The sequence below is a fragment of the Ornithorhynchus anatinus genome, chromosome 19 (assembly GCF_004115215.2).
Source record: "Ornithorhynchus anatinus isolate Pmale09 chromosome 19, mOrnAna1.pri.v4, whole genome shotgun sequence".
NCBI classification, from domain to species: domain Eukaryota; kingdom Metazoa; phylum Chordata; class Mammalia; order Monotremata; family Ornithorhynchidae; genus Ornithorhynchus; species Ornithorhynchus anatinus.
The window spans coordinates 31,370,818-31,394,853 of record NC_041746.1 but is presented as its reverse complement, the minus strand read 5'-3'; positions in this window follow the sequence as shown (position 1 = coordinate 31,394,853).

The window sequence follows — 24,036 nt, the reverse complement described above, 5'->3', positions numbered from 1 at the left end:
ATTAGGTAGGAAACAGTCCATGTCCCATGTGGGGTGCACAGTCTTAATCTCCATTTTACAGATGAGATAATTGAGGCACAGAGAAGTTAAGTGATTTGCCCAAGGTCACATCCAGCATACCTGGATTAGGGCCCACGTCCTCTGACTGACTTCCAGTCCCATGTGCTTTCCTCTAGGTCACACTGCTTCCCTGAGTTGCTCGGTTCTATTTCTCCTACTTCACAGGCTCTATCTCTTGATGATGGAAAATGGCCACATAAACCTTAAATTCTGTCTTCTGACATTCTGAAAATATTTCTTATTCCCTTGTTAAAGGTTCTTGTGAGCACAGATCATGTCACTCTTCTGTTTTACTTCTCCAAGTGCTTAGTACAATGTGTTGGATCCAGTGAATGTTCAATGAATACCTTTACTGCACTTTGAGCACCAATATGCTTTAAGGCAAGGCTTTCAGCTGTGGAACAGACCCAGTCACTTCCCTTTTGTCACAGAGAAATCAATGCCTTCCTCTAGTGCAAAGCTCTGGGGTTTCTCCAGTTCAAACATCAACCAGTCAGGATTTCATCAGAATAACTTTAGATCACTCTTTGCTTCCCACAAGTGGGTCTTGACTTCTCTTGACAAGGGGTTAATGTAGAAAGACATCTCAAAGCAGGTCAAGTCCTGAGAGCTAGCCAAAGAAACCCAAATAATCCAGACTGCTGTGACCAAGTCTGAGAGACAGCTGTTTTGCTGTCATTTCGTGCTATAACTGGTGGTAGAACAGTGGAAGAAGTTAAAAGCATTTTCGGAAGTGAATGTTCATTATTTCTTTGAGAAAAGGTCTCTTGGGTTCCTGCAAAAGACTTGCAAAGATGGTGAGAGCCTCATGGGAGCAAGAAGGTGTATGCACTCTGAATCGTGTCTACTCCCTTGAAGCAATCCTTACCCATTTAGACACTGGGGAGACTGCTGCAGTTTTTAACTAGGGAAGTGTTAAAGTTAGTCTTCAGGACTGAGAACCTTCTTGGGAGGAGTTGATTATAGTGCTAGTGGCTTGTGCAGGCCACCTTCACTCTTTCATGTCTGCCAGGGGTGTTTCACTGGGTCACAGCGGAACAAGTGAGTAGGTGGGCAAGGAAAAAGCCCATTGTTGAGTGCATGCAAAAGTTTCTGGAAGGCAGAACCCATTAATAGCAAGTGTGACCTACAGGACAATGTCCATGTGAAGCTCTAACATACCACAACCCAGCAGCAGTTACCTGGGCCTATGGAGAAGGTGTAGACAACGCCCCCTTGGGACCCAATCTTAATGAGAAAGGAAAGAACTCTTGCTCAAGCACTGTACTAACTGCTGGGGTAGATACAAGCTAGTCAGGTTGGACACAGTCCATGTCTCACTTGGGGCTCACAGCTTTAACCCTCATTTTACAGATGAGGTAACTGAGGCAAAGAGAAGTCAGAAGACTTGCCCAAGGTCACACTGCCCAAGTGGAGCTGGGATCAGAACCGAGATCCTCTGGCTCCCAGGCCCATTCTCTTTCCACTAGGCCATGCTACTTCTCCTCTCTTTTCCCTAATTCATCTGACCCCTCTGTTTCCTCCTATGGAACTACTGCACCAGCTGGTGAAGTAGAGGGGAGACCTGAACAGAGCCATTCAAATACAGCAGAGCGGTCTTGACTGTAGTGACCCTATGTATCAGGAGAAGGAAGCCCCTCTAAGATGCTGGTTGGATAAAACAGATCAGCAGAGTACACAGCTTCACACTAACGCAAACCCACTCCACAGTCTCCAAATACTCTCGGCCTTCCAAATTTGTTTTTCGAATCTAGGCTGAAGCTCTTCCCACAGTTCAGCTCTAAGAATCCATTTCAGAAGAAAGGCCTAACCTCAGCTCAATTCAAACCGAGTTATTCTGGTCCCAAAGGAGGAAAAATAGTTTACTCTATTGTTAAATGTTTCCAGGAGAGTTACGATCCATGGCAGAAAAACAAACTTCTCTGGCTGGATGGATTGCTTTCAGGTAGAGTTCTCCGTTTGTTTTTTAATTGGGGGATATTGAGAAAACTGTGAAAATGCTGCCACCCAGAGGATTTTGCCTTTCTGTTTCTCTTTGGATTCCATGGTAGGCGAGGGCAGAAGACCTGAAAGTGTCAATCTCATAATTGGTATTTGTCATGACTGAGCCTCGTCTGTTGCTCATTCAATCAATCAGACATTTATTTAGCATTTACTTCGTGCAGAGCACTGCATTAAGAAGTCCTTGAGACAGTACAACATAGCAGATTTGGTAGATGTGTTCCCTGGTCACAAGGAGCTTACAGTTTTGAGGGGGAGACTCATGATGGGAGATTTCATCACATGCATATTCATCCAGCTGGACTCTTCTGGTGGTGGAAAATGGAAAATGAATCCTGATGCACTGCAAAATCCAATCTGGTTTTGCTAAAAATCTCAACTCATTATTAATAAGTGCTCAGTTTGTATCCCATTCCACAGATACTAAGTTATTTGCAAGCTCCTTGAGGTCAAAAGCCATGTCTATTATAAATTCAGTTGTACTGCTTATCTACTTAGTATAATGCTCTGTGCACAGTAGGTGCTCAGTAAATACCATGCCTTATTCTGTGGGCATCCATAGTCTTTTATCCTTGCCATTGGTAAATCTCCCCACATCACTAATATGCAGGATTTGCATTTTTTCGCCACAGAATGTCTAGAAAATAATTAAAGGTTAACACTTATCTCTGAAGGTTGTAGTAGTATTAAGAATATTTATAAAATGATATGCACTGTACTAAGCACTAGGGAAGTACAATAGATGCTCCAGACCCATTCCCCATCCACAAGGAGTTGACAGGTGGTGAGATTAATATTAAAGAAGTACTTTTAATAGCACACTTAAATATGATACTGGTTCCCTAAATTCCCAGCCCAAAATTCAAGTTTTCCCCCTGATTCAGGGATTCTGCCATGTGTTTGTGGGTATTTTCAAGTGATATATCCTAAAATAAATAATGTACTAGTACCAGTTACTGAAAAAAAAAAGTTGTATTTAATGAGGTTAGCTATGGTGTTTATTAAGCATTTACTATGGGCCAAGTACTGTGTTAAGCACTTGGGAAAATACAAAATAATAAAAATGTTCCTGTCCTCCATGGGGCTCCCAGCTTAAAAAGTATGGAAAACAGGTATTTTTTCTCTATTTTGCAAATGAAGAAATTGAAGCACAGAGAAGTTCCCTGAGTTGCTTAAAGTCACACAGCAGACCAACAGCAGACCTGGGACTAGATCCCGGCTCTGCTACTTGTCTGCTGTGTGACCTTGGGCAAGTCATTTTACTTCTCTGGGCCTCAGTTTCCTCATCTGTAAAATGGGGATTAAGACTGCGAGCTCCACGTGGGACAACCTGACGACCTTGTATCTATTCCAGAGTTTAGATAGTGCTTGGCACATAGTAAGTGCTTAACACATACCATAATAATAATAACAACTCCAAAAGAAACAAGCCACCAGGCCATGCTGAATAATGATAGCACTTGCAAATTTGGAGGGATATTTTTCAAAAAGAACTTGAATTTCAGCTGAATTTAAGATCTCCACACATCTCCAAGCAGAAATGGTTTTGGTTCTCTGTTTTAAGAGCTTTCACTTACAGGCCACAGATGAAATTTCATCTGCCTTGCATCAGCCCAATTTACATCTTTGGAGAACTTGGCATAGTCATCCTGAACCTCATCATTAGCGCTAACCAAATCCTTCTGAGGGAAACAATACATTAGCAGCATGTTCTTGGTGTTTTCTTGGCTTTTGTTTCACATCACACAGTGGCCTCCCTAATGTTTTCACCGCTTGTTCTAAGCTTTCTTCTGGGTTTCTCAAGAGTGAACAGCACTGAAAAAACAGGGGGCCATCTGTGTTTTTGAAGTTCTGAGTGTGTTACTCAGAAACTTGGAATATTCAAAGCCAAAACAAAAGTTTAGGAGCTCCCTGAATGAAGAAATACTGCAGAAAAGTAAAAGAAGAAAATTGTCTACATTCAATTCTCTGCAGCACTTGTTTTCCTCTGTTTTATGGAATTAATAACAACAATCGTGGCATCTGTTAAGCGCTTACTATGTACCAGGCACTGTTCTAAGACCTGGGGTGGTTGTAAGAAAATCAGGTTGGACACAGTCCCTGTCCCAAATGGGGCTCACAATCTTAATCCCCATTTTATAGCTGAAGTAACTGAGGTACAGAGAAGTTAAGTGATTTGCTCAAGGTCACACTGCAGACAAGTGGTGGAGCCAGTACTAGAACCCAGATCCTTTGACTCCCAGGTCCGTGCTCTATCCTCTAGGCCCTGCTGCTTCTCTGAATGAGGAATTAGGGTATATTCTTGTGACATTTTGCAGTGTCTGGATAGAAGACGACATGGTGTTGGAAGAAATGGTTGTGTGTCTATGTGGGCATAGGTCATGGCACATTGATTGATGGCACCTGTGCTGTAGCATGGGAACTGAGTGTTTGGCTTCTGCCTATAGAAAAATATACAGTGGCAGGAGCCCTCTTCTGGGCTTTCAGTTGGGATAATGGACACCAAATTCTAGTCTCTGAATTCAGTGAACCCTCATCCAATGAAGAGAATGAAAAAGAAGCATAAAAATGCAGTTCCAGAATGCCTTGGTACTAGGCAATAGGCAAATAAGCATTACAGGTCACATCTTCCAAATTATTACTTCATAACTTTTGCACCAACTCAGCACTTCAATCAATGGCATTTATTGGGTGCTTACTATGTGCAGAGGGCTGTACTAAGTGCTTGGAAGAGTACAAAACAACATGCACTCTAAGCCTCCTGGAGTGTGTTCGTGCATCTCTATTTACATACCAATTAAGCACTTCATTCTCCTTTCTCTAAATGTGTGTCTGCCTCTCCTGCTAGATTGTACATTCCTTGGGGGCAGAAACCATCTCTTGCCTATTGGGACCCTCAATATATAATTCCCAAATGGGTTAATTTTTTTAAGTGAGATTAGTGTTTGAAAATGGATCTTCACTTCCAATTATTTACTACTAATGCTTACTGGCTTATTTCCCTTCAGACTTAAAAGCATTTGAATGATGCACTATACTGTCACCACCCTTTCATGAAAAAGGAAAAATAAAAATATAATCCATAAAAAAGGTTTTAAACTCTGTGGAAGAAATGTACAAGGTATTGTTCTTTAGTCTGCACACAGTAAGCGCTCAATAAATAGGATTGAATGATCAGTCTAATTCTCAGAATGTGTCAGTGAGCTCTAGACTACAAGCTCATTCATTCAATCCTATTTATTGAGTGCTTATTTTATGCAGAGCACTGTACTAAGCTCTTGGAATGTACAATTTAGCAAGAGGCAATCTCTGCCCACAACGGGCTCACAGTCATTTTGGGCAGGAGCCATGTCTACCAACTCAGTTATATTGTACTCTCCAAAGCACTTAGTACAGTGCTCTGAACACAGTACCCCTCAGTAAATACAAATGATTGATTAATTGGGTTCAAGACAGATTTGGATAAATGATAGAATTACACGTCCATAATGGATTAAAATAGAAAATATTTGAACTAGATATCCAGAGTGCCTCATACACATGATTAGGATTTCTTTAGCAAGAACAGCTACAAATATTGTAATGAGGAGGAGGAGGAGGAGGAGGATGGTGACGATGATGACGATAGTCTCCCACTTAGAACACGGGTGAATCTTAGCGCTGAGACTTAACATGATGATGATGATCATCATCATCATCAATGGCATTTGAATGCTTAATACGTGCAGAGTACTTTACTAAGTGCTTGGGAGAGTACAGTACAAGAAAATTGGCAGACACGTTCCCTGCCCACAGCAAGTTTACAGTATATAAGAAGACAAAGACTGTTAGAAGAAATTGATTATTGTGCTAGTGGACAAGACACTGAAAAAGGCAGGTACGTATTGCTATTGTTCTTGTTTGTCCGTCTCCCCCGATTAGACTGTAAGCCCGTCAAAGGGCAGGGACTGTCTCTGTTACCGATTTATACATTCCAAGTGCTTGGTACAGTGCCCTGCACATAGTAAGCGCTCAATAAATACTATTGAATGAATGAATGAGTATAGTGAAACTGTATGATTTACTGTCACATTTTGGCAAAAACCATGGGTTTTTAGTTCTAGGCAGTCTTTTTCTGGGTGATTATTTTTCTTTAAAATTTCAGGGTCTAATTCAAAGTTTTTTGTGGTAAATATATCATTTAAGAAAGGGATGATTCTCTGACTTGATTGATTGCTGCAGTTTATATTAAATGAAGATCATTTCTGCACATGGTCAAAGATGTCCTACTGATAGTTTAACAACCCTTGTAGAAATCATTTGGAGCATTATGGCGTAGTGGAAAAAGTATAGGACTGGGAATCACTTGACCCAGGATCTAGTCCCAGCTCCACCACAAGATTGCTGGGTGACCTTGGACAAGTCACTTCACTTATTTGTGTCTCAGTTTCCTCATCTGTCAAATGGGGATTAAAAAATCTGTTCTCCTTCCCATGTGGGCAGGGCCTTGTCCAATCAAATTATTTGCATCTACCCCAGCACTTTAAAGCATGACTTGGCTCATAGTAAGCACTCAATAAGTACCCTCATTATTACTGAAAACTTCTGTAGCCTGAAGATTCTTCTAATGTCTATGGTATATTAGTTTTTTATCACCAAAGTTAAATGGTAATTGAACAGTTGACAAAATTTAGACAATAACCACCATAGAGAGCTTTTAAAAATAAATAAATGTTTTCAACCAGAGTATATTTCATAGAGCATTCATTATTCTTTAATTAATAGTTATAACAGTTAAGGACAATCTGCCTTGGATGCCCATTTCTGTCCAACTGGATTTTGACTAAATCATCATTTGTAATTTGCCCTCAAATGATAATTAGTTTCCCTCTTCACTCTTCTCTCCAGGGTCCCAGGGTGCCTCAAAGATTAACCCATTTCATATTTGCAAGCAAACACTGTTCTCTCCATGGGTAACACTTAATTATAACACCGCAATGTTTCTGCAAACATTTCACTTCTGAGGTCTAAGGCAACCTTTATTGGTATAATTATTTTGCAAAAAAATCACACTGTGGCAAGATATTAAAAACAAAAAAAAAATACTTGGTTTGGTTTCTCCACATGAAAGTCTCAATAAACAAACCAAGCGGCCGAAGAATTCACTTCCTATATAACCATGATGCTATTGATTAAGCACACACTATGTGCAAAACACTAGAGCACAGGCCTGAGAGTCAGAAGGTCATAAGTTCTAATCCTGGTTCCTCCACTTGTCTGCTGTGCGACCTTGGGCAAATCACTTACCTTCTCTGTGCCTCAGTTCTCCCATCTGTAAAATTAAGATTAAGACTGTGAGCCCCACGTGGGGCAAACTGATTACCTTGTATCTACCCCAGCACTTAGAACAGTGCTTGGCACATAGTGCTTAACAAATACCATCATTATTATTACATTTATTGAGGGCTTACTATGTGCAGAGCACAAAACAAAGCACTTGGAAGAGTGCAATGCAGCAGAGTTAACAGACACATTTCCTGCCCACAATAAGCTTAGAGTCTAGAGGACTGAAACCTCCTGGATCGATTCTGGGAGTCTCAAATTGTGGCACATAGGCGATATCTCTGAGGATAATAGTTCTGTAAATTAGTCTGCAACAATGTAAATTAGTCTTGGTATTTTGCTCTTGGTTTGTGGCACAGCAATGACATCCAGTGGCTATTGCCCTCATTACCTTTTTTTCTGGTTTTTTTTCCCCCCTTAATGAATTCTGATGGGTAATGTGCACAGGTGACCTTCTTCAAGACATGCATAGGAATAGATTTTTTCTTAAGTGGATAGAAAATGTAGACAAGCATCCTAACTGGGAATATCAGAGCACTTGGCAAAATAATATTTTCATTTTATATAGCCCTTTAATTCCCAAAATGCTTTCAACAGTATTTATCTCATAATTGTCCTTCTTACATCCCTGTAAGATAGGGAAAAGTAGGTATTACCATATTTACTTGCATAACTATCCCCCACGATTTTGAGTAGGAGAGAAAGATTATATTTTGTATTACATTATAGGTAGTAAATTCATTATAAATTAGATATGTTATTTATTTATATTAAAATCTCTCTCCCCCTCTAGACTGTAAGCTCACTGTGGGCAAGGAATGTGTCTACCAACATGTGTAGTCTCCCAAGCACTTAGTACAGTGCTCTGCATACAAGAAGTGCTTAATAAATACCATTGATGATAACTGATGAGTGCCTATTGTATGTAGACCTTAGGTGAGTGGAATAGAAATAAGAGATGCCATGTTCTCTTACCCTTCTCTTCCATCTCCCCTCCTTTCCTCCTTTTCATTTTCTCTTCTTATTTCTACTCCTCCCTTTTTGCTAGACTTAATTATTTTTGTAATAACCCCACTGCTGTTTCAATACTACAAAAATTTTGCAAAAATGTATCTCGATCTTGTGACTAAGAATGGTATTATCCCCATTTTACAGATGAGGAAACTGAGCAGAGAAGTTAAGTGACTTGCCCAAGGTCATTCAACCAGTTACAGACAGAACTGGGACTAGAACATAGGTCTTCCCCTCCTACACCCACGATTTTTCCCCTATACAATGCACAGTTGCCATATTTACCTGCTCCCTCTAAAAACAAGTGGTGACAAGAGGGACAGGTGTCCCAAGGTCCATGCCAAGTCCCACCAACTTGCATCAGGGCCTTGGTATCCACCTTTTCAGCTCTCTGGGGGACCATATTTCCTAGACAGACCTGGATGTCTGAGCAGTAGAGGAGACTTCTAGAAGAGAGGGGTGGCAGCTGCTGTGGCTCTTGAGGGGAAGATTCAGTAAAATCTCCATACTTTCAGATGATACAAAGTTCTTTTGTGGGGTGAAATGACCCCCAGATGGATATAAACTAAAGGAAGACACAGAGCTGGTTCAAGAGGTGGAAAACTGAAGAAGAGTTGCCTAGTGGATAGAGCACGGGCCTGGGAGTCAAAAGGACCTCGGTTCTGATATCAACTCTGTCACTTTTTTATGGTATTTGTTAAGCACTTACTATGTGTCAAGTGTTGTTCTAAGCGCTGGGGTGGATACAAGTGAATTAGGTTGGATACAGTCCCTGTCCCACATGGGGCTCACAGTCTAAGTAGGAAGGAGAACAGGAGAACTGAGGCACAGAGAAGTTAGGTGTCTTGCCCAAGATCACGCAGCAAATAATTGGTAGAGCTGTGATTAGAACTGTGTGGCCTTGGGCAAGTCACTTAATTTTTCTGTGCTCAGTTACCTCATCTGTAAAATGGGGATTAAGACTGTGTGCCCCATATGGGACATGGACTGTTTCCAAGCTGATTAGCTTGTATATACCCCCGCACTCAGTACAGTGCCTGGCACATAGTAAGCACTTAACATAAACAATTTAAAAAATGTGTGTCAGGGGAGGACTTCAAAGTGCACAAGGGCACTGTGGAAAAAGTGTTCCAAATTATTACAGCAAAGTAATAGGCAAATCAATCAGTGGTATTCTATGGTAGAGTTAGTAGACATGCTCCCTGCCTACAAGGAGCTCACTGTCTAGAAGAGGAGCACACATTCAAGAGGAGAGGCAAAGAACTATCAGTCATTATTCAGGAAAAAGATCTCAGAGTTGATTTTGAGTGTTCTTTTAATCATCAGTCAGATGTGAGGCAACAGCGCAAAAGGCTAATAAAAAGCTGGATATTAACAAGGATCTAATAAATCCATAGAATCTAGGGCTCAGTAGGTGGCGCTAAAGTTCGGCAGTAACAAAGTTTCATTAAGTGTTTTTGACTATTTCAAGGAGAATCTTCCATTTTCTTCAAGAAGCTCAGATGTTGTGACCTGGACATTTTAACTATGAAAATATACGCTATCCCTATTTTAGAACGTTAGAATGACAGAATTTCCTCTCAATATTAAAGGAAATTGGACCAGAAATTTAGTTTATTGCCCAGGGAGCAATGAACATAAATGGAGAAGTTTTTGTTCAGTATTAATCAATCTGTCATATTTATTGAGCGCTTACATTGTGCTGCATACTGCACTAAGCACTTCGGAGAGTACACTATATGAAGCTGGTAGACACATCGCTTGCCCACAACGATCTTACAGTCTTAAGGTAGCATACAATCTAGAGGGAGAGTAAAGAGCAAAGACATTTTTTTCCAATTTAAATTACATGCATCTATTCTTCAAATGAAACCTCCTTGAATTCAGTGACAAAACCACACCGAACAGCGGCATGCTCTTGTGGATAAATAGAGCATGGGCCTAAGAGTCAGAAGAACCTGGGTTCTTAATCTCTGCTCCACTGCTTGCCTGTTATGTGACTTTGGGCAAGTCATTTAACTTCTCTGGGCTTCATTTACCTCATCTGTAAAATGGGGATTAACACTGTGAGCCTCATGTAAAACAGGGACTGTGTCCAAACTGATTTGCTTATATCCATCCCAGTGCTTGTGTTCCTGGCACATAGAAAGCGCTTAACAAGTACTACAGTTATTATTATTGTCATTGTCATCATTGTTATTATTATTACCAAATCTTTGTTAAACCACTTTGCACATTTCAAGGTGTCTTGTTTACTCTAGTGGAGTCACTATAACCCTATAATTGGCTTGCAGAACTCAGAGGAAGATCCTGAGTTTTATGCTTAGACACCTTGAGAGCTTTCGGTCCAGGGGTATGGGAGGGGAAGAAGATAGGCCCATTCTATCAACATCTAGAGTTAATCCTACTTGACACATACAACCTGAAGCAGCAATCAATCAATTGATCAAAAGTTAGTGAGGCAATGATATAGCAGTGTATTCGCTCATAGAGGAAACCGAAGTTTCACTTAGTATACTGTCTCAATTAGATCCATCTTTCTTAACCAGAAGGTGTTTTTGATATGCAGTATCAACATAAATGTTTTCACTTAAACCTTTTAAGAAAATCAGTATAAATCAAAAATGGAGGGGTAAGGTGCCTGAAATCACAAAATAACATTGGATGGCCCAGTCGAAAGAGGATGGAACTGGGAGTCAGTAGATCTGGGTTTTAATCCCAGCTCTGCCACTAGCCTGCTGTGTGACCTTGGGCAATTCACTTAATCTCTAGGGGGCCTCAGTCCCATCACCTGTAAAACGAGAATGAGATACTTGCCTCTCGGCTATGTAAGACAGGATCTATACCTGAACTGATTATATTATATCTACTCTAGTACTTTGCACAATGCTTGACACATAGAAAGTGCCTAATAAATGCTAGAATTATTAAAGGTATAGAAAGTAGAGATTGTTTTCATTTTTCTTAGGAAAATGGTATTAGCAACCTTCCAGTCACTTCCCTGCCTTAGAAAAGAATGCAACCTGCAATTTTCCATTATTGACTAAAGTAAATGTGCCCATTCATGGCAGATATGGTTGTTAATGGCAGAAGGTTATGATCCATGCTTGTCAGGTTCAACTTTTTTATTAGTCTGTCGAACATGGATCGTCCTCCTTATATTTCACCTTGGCATCCAAATATGGCCACAGGGAACAGTTAATTCCCTCACAGCCAGATAGGCCACGGCTGACATTAAATGAACCTTTTCATCATTCCTTAATGCGAAAGACCCAGAAAAACACAACTCAGTGCTTATTGAATGTAGCTACAGCTGTCAGAATCCATCCCTGTGTAGGCAGAAGCTTTCCACTTCACTCTAAATGGAAGGCATTTCAACCAGAAGTCCCCAAAATAATTGTTCCTTCACAGAGGTAATTCATATTCACATATCCCATGACCTGGGCATCTCTTCCAAGATGGACAAGTCATCATTCTCAGCTTGATCCCTTTGTGACTCAGAGGCAACTGTGAATTACCAGTTTGATTGGCTCAATTTCATTGGATGCTCATGATAATTAGCCGTCTCTGACCCAATTACCAATGCCAATCACTCTACCATCTAACTCCCCTACTCTAAAACCTTCACTGAGTTCAGGTTTCTTCTCACACAAAACAAGAAGACTCACAAATGGTAATGTTGCCCACCAGCTGTCTCCCTCTTTATCCACTCTCCTCTACTGCTACATTCCAGCTTGCTCTTCTCAAACAAACCACCTAACCGCTCATCACTAGGGACTCTCCCCACTACAGCTTCCGACTCCCATGGTTTTCCTCCTAAATGAGATGTTTTTCTCACTGATACCCATCTCTAAAAATTATGTGGAGATAGTTCCGTGATCTGTTAGCTGTTTTTTTCTCTTTGCTTTGGCCACTTTATTGTGTCTACTTGCATGTTTGCATATTTGAGCTTGTTCTAACTACCCCCATGAAATTGATCGTAAGTTTCTCAAGGGCAAAAACAGTGTCTTGAATTCCTTTGGCAGGCCATAAGAGTTTCCCAGTAAGTAGTATGCAGTCCTCAAGGTATTTCCTAGCAGCACTCCATAAGCTCTCTCCCGCTTACTGTCTTACTCTCTTCTCCCACTACACTCTAGCTCACATTCTTTGTTTCTCTCAAGCTAACTTACTCACTGTGCCTTGTTCTCCTCTCTCCCACTCTGACTCTGTGATTAAGCTCTTTCTCTTGCCTGAAACTTCCCTGCCCTTCAAATCCAACAAGCCACAGCTCTCTCCATATTCAAAGCCCTTCTGAAATCACATCTCCTCCAGGAGGCCTTCCCCAATTAATTTTTCTTCTCCCCAGGTCATCTCAGCACTTCTGCCCCTCCTATACATGTTTGTATTCACACCAACCTGTGGCACTTCTTTATCTATTGTCCTAGTTTACAGACTCAATTTCAGCACTTACCTTCCTATTCGATTTTTCTTTCCTTTCTTAAAACCTGTAAATTATCTTGTGCCCGTCTCTCCCGCTAGATTGTAAGCTCCTTGACAGCAGGATTTGTGTCCACTAACTCTATTGTACTTTACTGTCCCAAATGCTTAGTAGGGTGCTTTATACACAGTATTAAGTTTATAAATTCTGTTGATGAATTAATTCACACTCCCTTGAGAGGAGAGAAGAAAAGAGAATCTCTATAATTAGCTCCAACATTGATGTCCCTTTCTACAGTAGCAATAAAATCTGTTTTTACTATTTCAAGATTCATCCAAGATCATACCTGGGTAGGTGAGGGACTGTGTCTGATCTGCTTATCTTGGTTCTACCACAGCACTTAGCACAGTGTGTGGTACATAGTAAATATTTTAAAGCATCCTAATTATTGACATAGAAATCATTTTTATTTGCAAATACCAGTGGGAGTGTAACAGTGTCTTACACATTTGAATGATAGCTATGATTCTTTTGAACTATGTACATATAAATGGATGTTTAGGTCTAGGATATTAATTTAAAACAACTGTATTTTTGGTCACAGGCACTGTGATTCATAAAAGGTGGACTTAAGAGAGGGTAGGTTGTCACCAAAAGAGAAATTAAAAGGTGCTGTAAATGTATTGCGTTATTACTTCAACATGGTTTTTGCCTCTGTAAATGTGATATTTCTGCACTTAATGATTACATATTGGAAATAACCTTGGAATAAAAACTGTATTTAAATTTTTAATCTGCTTGACAAAGAACATAGCATTAAGAGACTCTCATGAGTTAACAAAAATAGAAAAAAAGCAGATGTTTAATGAGCATTTACTAACTTTTCTGACGGTCAGTTTCCAAGCTGATACCATCAGTCTGACCCCCTTTGGTCAATAGAGAGTCCATCATTCCCCAGCATCATATGAAGCTTAACACTGAACCAGCAAACCAACCTTTTATTCTGTTTCAACTTAGTGGTTTCAGTAATGAAAACTCATGGTTGAATGAAAAGCATTATTGACCAATGCAAATGAATCTCCTAAAAGTAAACTTCACAGAAAATGAGTTGGTAGATTTTCCATTGGATTTTAAACTCCTCTATTAGTTTGCAAACTCCTTTGTTAAAGTGTAAGGTCTTTGGAGACAGGGACCTTGTCTTTTACCTCTATTGTATGGTCTCAAGCTCTTAGTGTAGGGCTTCTCACATAGTAATAAACTAAATACATACCCTTGATTGATTAAATTTACTTAACCCCTCTATGCCTCCCCTGTAAAGTGCTAGGATTTATGCAAGATAATTAGATCAAACACAGCCCCTGTCCCACAGGAGGCTCACAGTTTAAGAGGTGGAGAAAGTGGGTGTTTTATCCCCATTTTACAGATGAGAAGATCGAGGCCCAGAGAGGTTAAATGAGGTCATGTTGCCTGTCACTGGGCTACACTGCTTCCCTACTAGTCAGTTTTTTATTTAATAATTGATTTTTTAGTTCCAAATAGTTTTATCTAAAATATATAACAATATTAGGATTGAGGTAAAAATGAAAATGAACCTTAGTAATATGGAAGACTGCAGTACAACTCAAGTGAAATCATTTTCTTTTGATCTAATATTAATAATGCTGTTTATTGAGCACATAATGACTGTAATACATCCTTATGCATCTGAGAAAGGATTGCAGTAAATGCTGGGGAAAATTCAAGGTAATCAGGTCAGCCACTGTCCCTGTCCCACACAGAGCTCACAGGCCAAGTGGGAGGGATAAAGGAATAACAGGTATTGAATCCCCATTTCGCAGATGAGGAAACTGAGGCACAGAGAAGTTAAGCGACTTGCTCAAAGGTCTCACAGTGGGTAAATTGTGGAATGGGGATTAGAACCTAGGCCCTCTGTCTCCCAGACCCATGTTCTTTCCACTAGACCACCCTGCTTCTGATTTCTTGAGGTGGTTCATATTCTAGCAAGGTGCACACAAATCATGGACACTTCCCACCCGCAATGGGACCCTTTGTAAAACAACATCCCTCCTCTCCTCCAATGCTCACCAAAATACCACCATCTTCAGGGCTTTCAAATTAACACCACCCATCCTCCCAGTCATGTCATTCCAGAAACACAGAATTGTAGCGGAAGGATACACATGATCTTGTCTAGATTTTGAGCCCTTCCAGATAGAGGGTCTGTGTCTAACTCCCACCTATATATTCTCACCCAGCACCTAGTACAGTTCTCTGCGCAAAGTAAGCTCTCAATAAGGACTATTACTTATTACTATTACTATTAAGGACTCCCAGGCCAGCCCTGTGATTTTAAACATTTATGCCCATGTATATTTATCATAGGCAGAACATAGACTATGTGCAGAACATAGCTCCTACCATGTGGATTCATAAAATAAGATATTGGGGGAAGGGAAGTGGGTCATGACTCCTGTATTTATCTCATAGACAAGCCCAAGCCACTTGCTTTAAAAGTGTACCCAGCCCAGCAAACTTATCTCCCCAAACTGGCTTCTGTCATCACTCTTTCAAACACTCCATCAGATTTCGTCTCAGCTATTCAATCCACGTCAACTTTTCCCCTCCACAATGGCCTCCTGGGTGATGCTGAAAGTCTGGGCCACTGTGAGCAGAGTTAAAAGATCACCCACTCTTGGAATAACTATGCAGAATCCTCAAAATAGGTTGAAAGGCATGCCATTGATACCAAATTACATGCCAAGGAAGGGTTGGTAGCCCTCAGAAGGACTGTGTTTATCTTTTTCATAACAGGGAATTAGCAGGTCTGTTTTAGAGCCAAAGCTAAAAATTGACCAGTGTGAACAGCCTAGGCCAAATACCATATTGATTTGGGTAGCTTCAGGTGATGAGTGTGTATATGGTGTGCTATGAAATGCCACAATACTTTTTTGGGGTTTTGGACCACATCTAGTTTATTTTTTTCCCAATTGGAGATTCCTCTCCCCATCTGAAAGGTAGAAAATCTTGGTGAAATATGAGAATAATGATAATAACTATAGTGATAATATTTATTCAGCTCTTATTATGTTCCAAGCACTGTACTATCTGACAGTCAACTACTCTCCCCACCTCAAAGCCTTACTGAAGGCACATTTCCTCCAAGAAGCCTTCCCTGACTAAGCTGTTATTTTCTCTTCTGCCACTCCCTTCTTTGTTGCCCTTGCACTTGAATTTGTTCCCTTTTCTCAACTCTCTCTCTGCTCCCCAGTACTTGCGTACATATCTGTAATTTACATTAATGTCTGTCTCCCCTCTAGACTTTATGCTCACTGTGGGCAGGGAGCTTGTTTAACAACTCTGTTATATTGTACTCTCTTGAATGCTTAGTACAGTGCTGTGCACACAGTAAGTGCTTAATATATATGATTGATTGTACTAAACACTGAGGTAGAATCAAAATAATTGGGTTGGACTCAGTCCCTGTCCCACATAGGACTCACAGTCTTAGCAAGATTTATAGAATGGAGTTGCCAGGGATCTGGAATGTGAGTTCTAGAGTATACGTTCCTTGTGGGCAGAGAAAAAAAGAGTACAAAATCAATCACTAGTGTTTATTGAATGCCTTCATGTGCAAAGCACTTTCAGAATACAAATCATAGAATGATATACATTGAAGAAGCTTGGACCATCAAGATTCCAAATCATACAAGGCGATGTGCTTTCTATAGCCACAGTAAGGTTAACTGATATCGAGGAATTCATTCATTCATTCAGTCATATTTATTGAGCACTTAGAGAAGCAGTGTGACTCTGTGGAAAGAGCACGGGCTTGGGAGTCAGAGGTCATGGGTTCAAATCCTGACTCAGCTGCTTGTCAACTGTGTGACTTTGGGCAAGTCACTTAACTTCTCTGTGCCTCAGTTACCTCATCTGTAAAATGGGGATGAAGACTATGAGCCCCACGTGGGACAACCTGATCACCTTGTATCCTCTCCAGCGCTTAGAACAGTGTTTTGCACATAGTAAGCACTTAATAAATGCCGTCATTATTATGTACTGTGTGTAAAGCACTGTACTAATTGCTGAGGAGAGTACAATATAACAATAAACAGACATATTCCCTGCCCATAATGAGCTTGCAGTCTAGAGGGGGAAACAGAAATCAATATAAACAAATAAATTGCTAAAGAAGAGAGAGACTCAAATGATTTGGGGAATTAGGAAAGAAAAAGGTATGAGAAGAATCTACATACCAATAACCAAAATAAGTGGTTTCTATTTCTCTCCATTTTCCCACCTTCCTCAAGTATGTTGTGAAGCTACTCACACTCTTTATTGGCACTGTTTGACATACACACATTAGCTTCAGGCTTTCACTCAACCTAGCCATGCTCCTCTGTCAGCACCCTGCCTATTCAACATATACTTATAATTTTAAAAGGTCGACTACGAGGGTCTCCGCTTTCTTTAGTCACGCTAGAAGCATTAATCATTCTTATCTGGGGGCAACATAACTCCAGGTCACAATTAACACCACTGGGCTGCAGGTCCTTTCATCTTCAGATCCTCATCCGGTTTGCCATTGCTCCTTCGAATCATCCCCATGCCTTCCAACTCTCCAGTGTAAATATCAGAGTTCAGACAACTATTATCTGGGCTACCAGAGAAGTTGCAAGCTAAGGGAAACCCAGAATAACCTATAACCTCAATTTAGCCATTGATTTCACTCTTCATACTTCTCTGACCTATAACAGGACTCTTAATGAGAAGGGAAACTTACTCTGGTTAAGAACTGTATTAGTGTAGGGAGAGGTAAACACAGTTTTCCACGAATTGGACAATCCAGCTTGGATAATTGTGAGTTAATTTTATTTAGCTAATCCATCATGAGGATTATGTTTAAACATCATATTTAGCCCTTAACAATAATAGCCTGTCTCAGAGGTCATGCCGTTCTAATCTTAGCTCTGCTACCAACATACTGTGAGGTTTAGTCCAGTCACTTAACACCTCTGAGCCTAGAGTCCCCATCTGCTAGGTTGACCAGACTAAAAGCTGTCTTGGATTTCATAAACTGAAATCCTAGGTTGGGGGCAAGCCCTCTGTTACAAATGATTAGAAGAATGTAGTTTCACTTAAGCTTTGGTGTCTTGTTTCTCAAAGGAGAGAAGAAACATTATTGGCCAGGGCAACCCCCCCCAAAAATCAATACCCACTTGCAATAAAAAAAATTCCAAAGGAATGTCAACTAGTGGAGGCAGGTTCATTCTCATTCAGGTCTTCTGTCAACATATTTATGGATCAGTTTAAGATGGCTCGAAGGAGACCCTAGAAGTCTTTTCTATCAGTCTGGGCCCTAGAGTTTGGCTCCTGATTGGTCCAGGAGTCTGCCTTATTGACATTTCACGACTGGCCTATCTAGTTCCTACTCCTACCTTTCTAAAAGGACGTTTTGCAATGAAGCATTTGCATTTGGTATGTTCTATGTTTATGCTTTTTTTCCTGTGTGCATGTATTTTCTCTTCTCTGTGAGGCTTTATCCTATCCCTCTCTTTAGGAGAAAAACTCTGTCCCTCCCCAATTCCATCTTCTTTTTCCCCTTTTTGCCTCCCCCTCAGTCTCTGGACAGAAGACCAGCAGGAGTACTGAAAAGGAGAGAGAAAGGGAGAGAAAGATTAAAGAAAACAGCTCACTTAACCAAACCAGTAGGCCTGGCTGGATATAGTCCAGCTGGATGACAAATAAATGGACCAATGGGAATAGAGCTTCCTTTGGTTCAAGGACAACTCTGCTGATGGTGAGATTGTATTCATGAATGTGAGTGTTGTGGGAAGAGAAGCTCTTGCCAAGTGTCTCATGAAAGTACTGTATGTGCATTTTCTAACATCATCATCCCCATTATCATCAATGGTATTTATTGAGCGCTTACCATGCACAGGGCACTATACTCGGCACTTGGGAGAGCAGAAATACATCAGAGTTGGTAGACATGTTCCCTTCTAGCCTATACCTACCTATCTTCCTAGCCCCCAGTAGGCCAATGTTGCTGCCAAAGCCTCTCCATGTCCTCCCGCCCGAGCAGGTCAGTGGCCGGGATGAGTAGTACCCAGAGGTCTCTGCTTCAACCCCAGATGTGGTCCAAAGTGGAAGGAAAGTCAACAGGAACTTGAGCAGCAAAAAGAAGTTCCCGGTCTCTGCATCCTTCTTGGAACTCACTAAGTCTGGTGGTGAGTAAAAAGAGCTCACTGCTAGATTGCAAGTTTCTTGAGGACAGGGATTATAACTTCTAACCCTACTGCACTCTCCCAAGTGCTTTAGTACAGTGCTTGGCACAGTCAGTGCTCAAAACATGGTATTGATTGATTGATTGGTTGAGATATTGCCCTGCACAAGCTTGGCAAAAGCAAATTGTTCTGGAGTTTTCTTTCCTTACATATGGAATTCAAGGAGCCTGATTAGAAAGGGATGTTGTTTGAATATTGAACATATTTTTGGGGGTGAGCTGAGAGCATTTTCACTGGAATCTTTCACCTTTCCCCCCAGCCCTGCAGTTAATGGTTTGGAACAGAAGTAGACATTTTGTGATGATGATTCATTTAAAAAATGATTAAAGAGAGGTTCAGATGGCATATTGATTTGACCTCCCATAAATGAGATTCTCTATCCTTATCATACAATTATGGTTTTCATCATTTTTGCTGGACTGACACAAGGTCTGGTAACACCCAGTCCTTAAACAGTTCACTCCCAAAGTCTAATCAAGTCAAACTGATCTTAGCCTGTGCTTTCCACTTGCTGGTAAGTGCCTGAAAGATAAATCCACTTAGCAGATCTAATCAGAGAAATATCAGGAAAATTAATTGAGGTTTAACCTTCACTCCTTTTGCCTTTGGAACCCCATAAATGAGTATCCAGTGGGCTAAAATTGTTATTTTTGAGAATTATTATTATTGTTGTTATTATGCACTTATTATGTGTCAAGCACTGTGCAGACCACTGAAGTAGATTCAGGATACTCAGATCACACATGGACCATGTCCTGTAGAAGGCTTACAACCTCTTTGGTAGCAATAAAAGATATCTTATCCCCATTTGAGGCAGGAAACGTATCTACCAACTCTGTTGTACTCTCCCAAGCACTTAGTATAGTGGTCTGCACACTCCATAAATATGATTGATTGATTGATTGGTTGAATGATTTCCCCATGGTAATTCATTAGAGCAGAAGGAGAGCCAAGATTAGAACCAGGCTTCCTGCCTTCCAGTCCATGTTCTTTCTGCTAGGTTGCACTGCTTCTCTAATGAATGAATAAATAAATACTATTGAATGAATAATGTACATGTCCTCAAATTGGAGCCAGGCAGTAAAACGAAAGCACACGTCAGAGTCCTACTGGTGGTCAACCCAACCAAGCATTGAAAACTTTAGCTTTTATCTTGCACAAACCTGATCACTGTGACAATTTCTCCCTTCTCCCTACCTCCCAGCAGAGTAAAATATGAGTTGGAGTGGGGAGAGACAGGAGGCCAGCGAGGAGGCAAGATACAGTAGTAAAGGTGGAATAGGATAAGTGCTTGGATCAGCATGGTAGCAGTTTGAATGGAGAGGAAATAGCGGATTTTAGCAATGTCACTGCAAAATGACAACCACCTTTCCAAATCTCCCCATCTTCAAGAGTTTGGAGGTCCCAGTCCCTGTGTACCCTAATCATGAAATGAGAATGATGATGATGATGGAGTTTCCCATTGGGAATGACAGACAAGCCTTGGCCCCGAGACTTCAGAACCAAGAACCTGCTTGAAGGAATTGAGTGTAGTACTAATGACTTCTGCAGTGCCACTCAAACTCTCTCATCTCTGTCAGCCACATTCCCACTAGACTATAAGCTCGCTTTGGGCAAGGAATGTGTCTGTTTATTGTTATATTGTACTCTCCCAAGCACATAGTACTGTGCTTTGCAAGTAGTAAGTGCCCGATAAATATGATTGGATGAATGAACGGTAAACACTCAATAAAGTGAACAGTAAACACTCAATAAATACGATTGAATGAATGAATAGGGCATGGAATGTAACCAGCAATTAGGGGAGCGGGACTATAGCACATTGTGACATGTGCACAGGAATTTCATGCACAAAACCTATTTACAGTCCAAGTGACCCGGCATAACTATGATGCTGTGTCAGAGTGTCAAGAGTCATATTCAATATGTACATTGTACATTATAAAACCTATGTTAGATTATCACTGTCATCATCATTTGTTTTGTACCCGTTGTGTGCAGAATACTCTGAAGAGTGCCTGGATGAATACAACAGATATGTAAAAGACATGATCCTGCCCTTGGGAAATTTACACTGTGCACTTGGGAATGCCCGAAGGAAATGGAAATTGAAGATAACCGTGACCGCTCACCCCATTGCCCCCTTGACGGGAGAACTCCAAGTCCAGGAAATGGAATGAACACCTGTGGTTTGATGTTTGAGGCAACTGGTTGGTTGTGCTACCAATTTCAAGGATCGCTAATATCAGCATGATCTTTCACCTATGCTACATCAGCCTGGAGCACCAAGGCAAAGCACAGCCGCCAAAACTACACCTCTTGTAACAACTCTATTATCCTCCATTTTAAATGCAAATATCAGAGTACCCATGGTTGCCAGGTGTTCTTTAATGCCCTAAACTTAAGCAGTGAGCCATGATTCTTCAAGACTTTGAACTCAGAGTTTAAAGGAAAGAGGATTAAGTGATTGCACCTCTCTTTGCAGGATCCTCCTCTGCACCTGTGCTTATCTAAAATGAATGCAGAGTGTTTGGAAGAAGTGTTTTTCATTTAATTGAGATACCTTCAGAAAGAACATCAGTGAGTCTCAGTTTAGTTTCATACACCTGCAATGACGTGAATTGAATGATGAGGAAGTACTTTTGTTCATGCTCCTGTGAAACTCAGGGGCTTTCTTTAGGTTTGAAAACGACAGTACAAGTTCCTCTGTGGCCAAGACTGGGATGGGGAGGAAGGGGATAGGGGAGCCATACCAGAGATACAAGTTTGGAGGAGGGAGGGAAGGCAGAGTGGGCCTTAGTGAAGGGAAACTAAAGCAAAATCTGGTATGAATCCCTTTACAAAGTCAACATGATGACAGGAATCAAAAAACAGACTGAAGAAAATTGAATCAAATATTAGCCTGGACTATACACAGTCAAAGACAGTTATAAACAACCAGAACTAAAGACTGTCTCCAGTTCTTCAGTTTATGCAGTATACTAGCCATTGGACTATTATTATAAAAATAATAAGCACTGCTATCATTATTACTATTGAATTTATGTGTCAAACACTGGTATAGGTACAAGGTAGTCAGATCAAAAGCAGTCCCTCTTCCACAGCCTATGAAATAGAGAGAGCTCTTATCTTATCCCCATTTTACAGATGAGAAAGCTGAGGTCCAAAACAAATAAGTGATAGCCTAAGGTCATTCAGCAGAGCAGGGAGCAGAACCCAGGTCTCCTAACTCCCAACCCTAAGCTCTGTCATGCTTGGGCTACGCTAGGCCATGTGTAGTTTAATTCTCTATGGATGGATACAGTGATGACCTTGACCTGTGTAAAGGAGAGTTCCATATGTTGGTTATCTCCTTCTTACTTCTCCAGGCTTTTGACCTGCTTCTCCCCAGCCCTCAACCTAGTGAATCTTCTCTCTGTCCCTCGCTGTCACCTCTCCTGCTTTGACCCCTTTTTAAGGGGGCTTTCTCCATTGAAACCACTTTTTTTTCTTCTTTTGGCCTGGATCTGCAGGACCTACAGCCTTGTCCTCGCCCCCATAACTGAAGAGTTGGAGACCGGCCCCAGACACCCAGACCTGGTGAGTGGGAGCACCCCCCCTTTGCCCCTGCCCCCCGGGGATGTTTCGGATATGGGGATCCCGGAGGAGACCCCGTCCTGGATGGGGAGGGGGCAGGGGGCAGCAATCTCAAGCCGCGGCAATCAGTCGTATTTCTTGAGCACTTACTATGTACAGAGCACTGTACTAAGCGCTTTGGGGGACAATACAACACAGCGGGTAGATACGTTGCCTGCCCACAACGAGTTTACCGTCTAGAGGGAAGACACACATTAATAGAGATAAATTCTGGATAGGGACATAAGCCCTGTGGGGCTGAGGGAGGGGTGAAAAAAGGGATGCAAATCCAAGTGCAAGAGCGACACACAGAAGGGGGTGGAAGAAGAAAAAATGAGAGTTTATGCTCCATCCCCTTCTGAGTGGGCCTTCTTGGTTAAATTGCGAGGAGAGGGAGAGGGAGGTGGGGGTGAGCGGCTAGCCCGGCCTGTTGGAGGGAGGAAACCTGAGCTAAAGGTTGGGAGGGCCAAGACCAGCTCTCCGAACACCCCAGGGCACCCAGAGGAGTTCCAGGAATCCCGCGGGCACCCTAATAATAATTATTATTATTGTGGTATTTGTTAAGCACTTACTATGTACCAAGCACTATTCTAAGCGCTGGGGTAGTTGCAAGGTAATCAGGTTGTCCCACGTGGGGCTCACAGTCTCAATCCCCATTTTACAGATGAAGTCATCTAGGCACAGAGAAGTGAAGTGACTTGGCCAAGGTCACTCAGCAAAGTGGCAGAGTCTGGATTAGAACCCACGATCTTATGACTCCCAGGCCCGTGCTCTTTCCATTACGCTACGCTTTATTTTGTGCCAGGCACTGAAATAAGTGCTGGGGCAAATGCAAGCAAATCAGGTTGGATAGAGTCCCTGTCCTGCGTGGGGCTCACAGTTTGAATCCCACTTTAGTCATTCATTCATTCACTTCATTCTAATCATGTTTATTGAGCGCTTCCTGTGTGCGAAGCACTGTACTAAGCGCTTGGAAAGTACCGTTCTGGAACAGAGACAATCCCTACCCAACAACGGGCTCACAGTCAAGAAGGGGGGAGGGAGACAACAAAACAAAACAAGTAGGCAGGCATCAATAGCATCAATATAAATAGAATTATAGATACATACACATTAATAAAATAAAAAGAATAATACATTATGTACATATATACACAAGTTCTGTGGGGCGAGGAGGGGGAACTGAGGCCCAGAGAAGTGAAATGATTTGCCCAAGGCCACACAGCAGGCAAGAGACATCCCACGGCTCCCAGGCTGCTCCAGCCCCGGAGTCTGGGTGTATTAATTAATTCATTCATTCAGTGGTATTTATTGAGCACTTACTAT